General features: G+C 47.1%; 1 long non-coding RNA gene across 1 annotated transcript; it reads left to right on the top strand.

Moving 5' to 3' along the window:
• The first annotated feature begins 5,040 nt into the window (after nt 1-5,040).
• LOC135537107 (uncharacterized) lies at nt 5,041-7,631 on the top strand. Its single transcript, XR_010455125.1, has 4 exons — nt 5,041-5,079; nt 7,015-7,114; nt 7,340-7,435; nt 7,581-7,631. It is a non-coding gene; the product is annotated as an uncharacterized LOC135537107 (long non-coding RNA).
• Nucleotides 7,632-7,847: the final 216 nt, after the last annotated feature.

The following is a 7,847-nucleotide window of genomic DNA, read 5'->3' as shown; positions in this document are numbered from 1 at the left end:
TTCTCTCTTTCTCTCTGTCCTCCTTCTCTCTTTCTCTGTCCTCCTTCTCTCTTTCTCTCTGTCCTCCTTCTCTCTTTCTCTGTCCTCCTTCTCTCTTTCTCTGTCCCTCTCTTCTCTCTTTCTCTTTGTCCCTCCTTCTCTCTTTTCTCTTTCGTCCTCCTTCTCTTTCTCTCTGTCCCTCCTTCTCTCTTTCTCTGTCCTCCTCTCTCTCTGTCCTCTCTCTGTCCCTCCTTCGTCTCTTTCTCTGTCCCTCCTTCTCTCTTTCTGTGTCCCTCCCTCTTCTCGCTTTCTCTCTCTGTCCCTCCTTCTCTCTTTCTCTGTCCCTCCTTCTCTCTTTCTCTCTGTCTCTCCTTCTCTCTTTCTCTGTCCCTTCTTCTCTCTTTCTCTTTGTCCTCCTTCTCTCTTTCTCTGTCCTCCTTCTCTCTTTCTCTATGTCCCTCCCTCTCTTTTCTCTCTGTCCCTCCTTCTCTCTTTCTCTGTCCCTTCTCTCTTTCTCTGTGTCACTCCTTTTCTCTTTCTCTGTCCTCTTTCTCTCTGTCCCTCCTTCTCTCTTTCTCTGTCCTCCCTCTCGCTTTCTCTCTGTCCCTCCTTTGCTCTTTCTCTGTCCCTTCTTCTCTCTTTCTCTGTGTCCCTCCTTCTAGCTTTCTCTGTCCTCCTCTCTTTCTCTGTCCCTCCTTCTCTCTTTCTCTCTGTCTCTCCTTCTCTCTTTCTCTGTCCTCCTTCTCTCTTTCTCTCTGTCCTCCTTCTCTCTTTGTCTGTCCTCCTTCTCTCTTTCTCTGTCCCTTCTTCTCTCTTTGTCTTTGTCCTCCTTCTCTCTTTCCCTGTTCTCCTTCTCTCTTTCTCTGTCCCTCTTCTCTCTTGTCTCTGTCATCCTTCTCTCTTTCTCTGTTCCTCCTTCTCTCTCTCTCTGTCCCTCTCTCTCTTTCTCTGTCATCCTTCTCTCTTTCTCTCTGTCCCTCCGTCTCTCTTTCTTTCTGTCCTCCTTCTCTTTCTCTGTCCCTCATTCTCTATGTCCCTTCTTCTCTCTTTCTCTCTGTCCCTCCTTCTCTCTTTCTCTATGTCCCTCCGTCTCTCTTTCTCTCTCTCCCTCCTTCTCTCTTCCTCTCGCTCACCTTCTCTCTCCCTCCTCTCTCTACATCTCTTCTTCTGTCTGTGTCTCTCTCTTGCTCTCTCTCTCTCTGTCTGTCTGTCTGTTCTCTCTCTCTCTCTCTCTCTCGTCTCTCTCTCTCTCTCTCTCTCTGCTGTCAAACTGAACTGTAACTCTCTCTCTCTCTCTCTCTCCCTCTCTCTCTGTCGCTCTCTCTCTCTCTCTCTCTCTCTCTCTCTCTCTCTGTCTCTCTCGCGCTGTCTCTGTCTCTCTCTCTCTCTCTCTCTGTGTGCGTAGCACTTCATGAAGCCCCTCCAGAAGTTCCTTCAGCCTCACTGACATAGAGAGCATCTTCATCAACACGGCGGTATGTTCTGTTCTTCCCTCTGTACGTAGTATTGTGTTTATACTCTGACTAAACCAAACATTAAGAACACCTTTCTGAAACTGTGACCTCAGAACAGCCTCAAGAACCGCCTCAGTTTGTCACAGCAAGGTGTGGAAAGCCGTTCCACAGGGACGCCCATGTTGACTGTAACGCTTCGCACAGTTGTGTCAAGTTGGCTGGACGTCCTTTGGGTGCTGGACAACCATTGATACACACGGGAAAAATGTTGAGCGTGAAAAACCCAGCAGCGTTGCAGTTCTTGACACACACCGGTGCGCCTGGCACCTACTACCACACCCTGTTCAAAGGCACTTTGATTTTGTCTTGCCCATTCGCCCTCTGAATGACGCACAGACACAATCCATGTCTCATGAGTCTCAATCCTTCTTTAACTCGTCTACCCCCTTCATCTACACTGACTGAACATCAATAAGGGATCATAACCTTCACCTGGATTCACCTGGTCAGTCGTGGAAAGAACAGGTGTTCCTAATGTTTTGTATAGTGATTGTAGAAAGAAGTAATTATCTCCATAGGTGTGTGTGTGTAGGGTAAACTGTGTGTAGGGTAAACTGTGTGTAGGGTAAACTGTGTGTAGGGTAAACTGTGTGTGTAGGGTAAACTGTGTGTAGGGTAAACTGTGTGGATGGTGTAGGGTAAACTGTGTGTAGGGTAAACTGTGTGGTAGGGTAAACTGTGTGTGTAGGGTAAACTGTGTGTGTAGGGTAAACTGTGTGTGTAGGGTAAACTGTGTGTGTGTAGGGTAAACTGTGTGTGTAGGGTAAACTGTGTGTGTAAAGTGTGTAGGGTAAACTGTGTGTGTAGGGTAAACTGTGTGTGTGTAGGGTAAACTGTGTGTGTAGGGTAAACTGTGTGTGTAGGGTAAACTGTGTGTAGGGTAAACTGTGTGTGTAGGGTAAACTGTGTGTGTAGGGTAAACTGTGTGTGTAGGGTAACTGGTGTGTGTAGGTAAACTGTGTGTAGGGTAAACTGTGTGTGTGTAGGGTAAACTGTGTGTGTGTAGGGTAAACTGTGTGTGTGTAGGGTAAACTGTGTGTGTGTAGGGTGTAAACCCGTGTGTAGGGTAAACTGTGTGTGTAGGGTAAACTGTGTGTGTAGGGTAAACTGTGTGTGTAGGGTAAAATCAGGTGTGTAGGGTAAACTGTGTGTAGGGTAAACTGTATAGGGTAAACTCTGTGTGTAGGGTAAACTGTGTGTAGGTAACTGTGTGTGTGTAGGGTAAACTGTGTGCGTGTAGGGTAAAACTGTGTGTGTGTAGGTAAACTGTGTGTGTGTAGGTAAACTGTGTGTAGGGGTAAACTGTGTGTGTGTAGTGGGTAAAACTGTGTGTACAGGGTAAACTGTGTGTGTAGGGTAAACTGTGTGTGCAGGGTAAACTGTGTGAGAACTGTGTGTAGGGTAAACTGTGTGTGTAGGGTAAACTGTGTGTAGGGTAAACTGTGTGTAGGGTAAACTGTGTGTGTAGGGTAAACTGTGTGTGTGTAGGGTAAACTGTGTGTGTAGGGTAAACTGTGTGTAGGGTAAACTGTGTGTGTAGGTTAAACTGTGTGTAGGCTAAACTGTGTGTGTAGGGTAAACTGTGTGTGTAGGGTAAACTGTGTGTAGGGTAAACTGTGTGTGCAGGGTAAACTGTGTGTAGGGTAAACTGTGTGTGTAGGGTAAACTGTGTGTAGGGTAAACTGTGTGTAGGGTAAACTGTGTGTGTGTAGGGTAAACTGTGTGTGTAGTGTAAACTGTGTGTGTAGGGTAAACTGTGTGTAGGTAAACTTTGTGTGTAGGGTAAACTGTGTGTGTAGGGTAAACTATGTGTAGGGTAAACTGTGTGTGTGTGTAGGCAAACTGTGTAGGGTAAACTGTGTGTGTAGGATAAACTGTGTGTGTAGGGTAAACTGTGTGTTTGTAGGGTAAACTGTGTGTGTAGGGTAAACTGTGTGTGTGTAGGTGCAAAAGTATGTGTGTAGGGGTAAACTGTGTGTGTGGGTAAACTGTGTGTGTGGGTAAACTGTGTCTGTGTAGGGTAAACTGTGTGTGTAGGGTAAACTGTGTGTGTAGGGTAAACTGTGTGTGTGTAGGGTAAACTGTGTGTGTAGGGTAAACTGTGTGTGTGTAGAATTAAACTGTGTGTGTGTAGGGTACACTGTGTGTGTGTAGGGTAAACTGTGTGTAGGGTAAACTGTGTGTGTGTGTGGGGTAAACTGTGTGTGTGGGGGTAAACTGTGTCTGTGTAGGGTAAACTGTGTGTGTGGGGTAAACTGTGTGTGTAGGGTACACTGTGTGTGTGTAGGGTAAACTGTGTGTGTAGGGTAAACAGTGTGTGTGTAGGGTAAACTGTGTGTGTAGGGCAAACTGTGTGTGTAGGTTAAACTGTGTGTGTAGGGTAAACTGTGTGTGTAGGGTAAACTGTGTGTGTGTGGGGGTAAACTGTGTGTGGGGTAAACTGTGTGTGTAGGGTAAACTGTGTGTGTAGTGTAAACTGTGTGTGTGTAGGGTAAACTGTGTGTGTGTAGGGTAAATTGTGTGTGTGTAGGGTAAACAGTGTGTGTGTGTGTGTGTGTAGGGTAAACTGTTTGTGTAGGGTAAACTGTGTGTGTGTAGGGTAAACTGTGTGTGTGTAGGTAAACTGTGTGTGTGTAGGGTAAACTGTGTGTGTAGGGTAAACTGTGTGTGTGTAGGGTAAACTGTGTGTGTAGGGTAAACTGTGTGTGTAGGGTAAACTGTGTGTGTAGGGTAAACTGTGTGTGTAGGGTAAACTGTGTGTGTGTGTAGTGTAAACTGTGTGTGTGTAGGGTAAACTGTGTGTGTGTAGGGTAAACTGTGTGTGTGTGCAGTGTAAACTGTGTGTGTGTAGTAAATGTGTGTGTGTACAGGGTAAACTGTGTGTGTAGGGTGTAGGGTAAACTGTGTGTGTTGGGTGTAGGGTAAACTGTGTGTGTAGGGTAAACTGTGTGTGTATAGAGTAAACTGTGTGTGTAGGTGTAGGGTAAACTGCGTGTGTGTAGGGTGTAGGGTAAACTGTGTGTAGGGTGTAGGGTAAACTGTGTGTATAGGGTGTAGGGTAAACTGTGTGTGTGTGTGTAGGGTAAACTGTGTGCGTGTAGGGTGTAGGGTAAACTGTGTGTGTGTAGGGTGTAGGGTAAACTGTGTGTATAGGGTGTAGGGTAAACTGTGTGTGTGTAGGGTGTAGGGTAAACTGTGTGTATAGGGTGTAGGGTAAACTGTGTGTGTAGGGTGTAGGGTAAACTGTGTGTATAGGGTGTAGGGTAAACTGTGTGTATAGGGTGTAGGGTAAACTGTGTGTATAGGTTAACCTGTGTGTGTGTAGAGTAAACTGTGTGTGAAGCCCCCAACATATGAAGTCATAATTTCCCTCCTCCTCCCCCTCTTACCCTCCCTCTCTCTACCCCCCTCTCTCTCTCTACCCCCTCTCTTCCTCTCTCCCCCTCTCTACCTCCTCCCCCTCCCTCTCTGACTCTCTGTGTAGGATCTGGCTGTAACCCATCGTAGTCTACTGGGGAGATCCAGACCTCGATCTTAACCCTGAATGCGAGAACCTTTACCAGGTCTTCATCAACTACAAAGAGAGGTAGAGAAATATCCAATCAAATCAAAGTTTATTTGTCACGTGCGCCGTATGCAACAGGTGTAGTAGACCTCACAGTGAAATGCTGAATACAACAGGTGTAGTAGACCTTACAGTGAAATACTGAATACAACAGGTGTAGTAGACCTCACAGTGAAATGCTGAATACACAGGTGTAGTAGACCTCACAGTGAAATGCTGAATACAACAGGTGTAGTAGACCTTACAGTGAAATACTGAATACAACAGGTGTAGTAGACCTCACAGTGAAATGCTGAATACAACAGGTGTAGAGACCTCACAGTGAAATACTGAATACACAGGTGTAGAGACCTCACAGTGAAATGCTGAATACAACAGGTGTAGTAGACCTTACAGTGAAATACTGAATACAACAGGTGTAGAGACCTCACAGTGAAATGCTGAATACAACAGGTGTAGTAGACCTCACAGTGAAATGCTGAATACAACAGGTGTAGTAGACCTTACAGTGAAATACTGAATACAACAGGTGTAGTAGACCTTACTGTGAAATGCTGAATACAACAGGTGTAGTAGACCTCACATTGAAATGCTGAATACAACAGGTGTAGTAGACCTCACAGTGAAATGCTGAATACAACAGGTGTAGTAGACCTCACAGTGAAATGCTGAATACAACAGGTGTAGTAGACCTTACAGTGAAATGCTGAATACAACAGGTGTAGACCTTACAGTGAAATGCTTACTTACAGGCTCTAACCAAATAGTGCAAAAAAGGTATTAGGTGAACAACAGGCTGATAGAGGTAGTATGTACTTGTAGACATGGTTAAAGTGACTATGCATATAAGATAAACAGAGAATAGCAGCAGCGTAAAAGAGGGGTTGGGGGGGGGCAATGTAAATAGTCCGAGTAGCCATTTGATTACCTGTTCAGGAGTCTTATGGCTTGGGGGTAGAAGCTGTTAAGAAGCCTTTTGGTCCTAGACTTGGCACTCCGGTACCGCTCGCCATGCGGTAGTAGAGAGAACAGTCTATGACTGGGGTGGCTGGGGTCTTTGACCATTGTTAGGGCCTTCCTCTGGCCGCCTGGTATAGAGGTCCAGGGATGGCAGGCAGCTTGGCCCCAGTGATGTACTGGGCCGTACACACTACCCTCTGTAGTGCCTTGCGGTCGGAGGGACGAGCAGTGGCCGTACCAGGCAGTGATGCAACCAGTCCGGATGCTCTCGATGGTGCAGCTGTAGAACCTTTTGAGGATCTGAGGACCCATGACAAATCTTTTTTAGTTTCCTGAGGGGGAATAGGCTTTGTCGTACCCTCTTCACGACTGTCTTGGTGTGTTTGGACCATTCTAGTTTGTTGTTGATGTGGACGCCAAGGAACTTGAAGCGCTCAACCTGCTCCACTACAGCCCAGTCGATGAGAATGAGGCGTGCTCAGTCCTCCTTTTCCTGTAGTCCACAATCATCTCCTTAGTCTTGCTCAAGTTGAGGGAGAGGTTGTTATTCTGGCACCACAAGACCAGGTCTCTGACCTTCTCCCTATAGGCTGTCTCGTCGTTGTCTGTGATCGGGCCTACCACTGTTGTGTCGTCTGCAAACTTAATGATGCTGTTGGGAGTCGTGCATAGCCACGCAGTCGTGGGTGAACAGGGAGTCCAGGAGGGGACTGAGCATGCACCCCTGGGGAGCTTGACGCTTTGCCTGTTTGATGGTTCGTCGCAGGGCATAGCAGGATTTCTTGTAAGCTTCCGGGTTAGAGTCTCGCACCTTGAAAGCGGCAGCTCTACAGTAAGGCACCTTGTGGGTTTGTGATATATGGCCAATATACTACGGCTAAGGTCTGCGTCGAGGCACTCCCGTTGCGTCTTACCTAAGAACAGCCCTTAGCACGTGGTATATTGGCTATATATCACTCCTTCGGCCTTACTGCTGAATATATCTCTCTCTCCCAGGTTGTTGCCGTATGGGCGGTACTGCAGTCAGGTGGAAGCAGCTACTAAACACCTGGACAAGATGTCCGCCATGAAGGAAGGAGTTAAGATGAAACTAGAGGTGAGAATAGTGGTGGATACATCACCCATATGAAACATGGAGGAGGACAGAGAGGTGGATACACTGAAGTAGCTTATTCTCTTTTAATTTACACTGAACTGATCTCTCCCCTCCCCTCCCCTCCCCTACCCTCCCCCTCCCTCCCTCCCCTCCCCCCCTCTCCTCTCCTCTCCCTCCTCCCCTCCCCCCCTCCCCTCCCCCCCTCCCCTCCCCTCCCCTCTCCAGGAGTGCTCTAAGAGGGCTAACAGTGGCAGGTTCTCTCTGCGTGATCTACTCATGGTTCCCATGCAGAGAGTCCTCAAATACCACCTACTGCTCCAGGTACACAGTTTGTGTGTGTGTGTGTGTGTGTGTGTGTGTGTGTGTGTGTGTGTGTGTGTGTGTGTGTGTGTGTGTGTGTGTGTGTGTGCGTGTGCGTGTGTGTGGCTTAAATGCATCAGTGTTAATAGTGTAATGTGATTACCAGGAGCTGGTGAAACACACCTCCAGCAATGCAGAGAAAGAAAACCTTCGGACGGCTCTAGGCCATGAGAGTGAGTTGACCTTCCTCTTCCAGGCTTCACTGATACCAACAGGACAAGCATGAGTTCCTCTCCCAGACTTCACTGATACCAACAAGACAAGCATGAGTTACTCTCCCAGACTTCACTGATACCAACAAGACAAGCATGAGTTACTCTCCCAGACTTTACTAACAGGACAAGCATGAGTTCCTCTCCCAGACTTTACTAAC

This window comes from Oncorhynchus masou, unplaced genomic scaffold (genome assembly GCF_036934945.1).
Source record: "Oncorhynchus masou masou isolate Uvic2021 unplaced genomic scaffold, UVic_Omas_1.1 unplaced_scaffold_7110, whole genome shotgun sequence".
NCBI lineage: Eukaryota > Metazoa > Chordata > Actinopteri > Salmoniformes > Salmonidae > Oncorhynchus > Oncorhynchus masou.
This window is presented reverse-complemented; position numbering and strand designations above follow the sequence as displayed.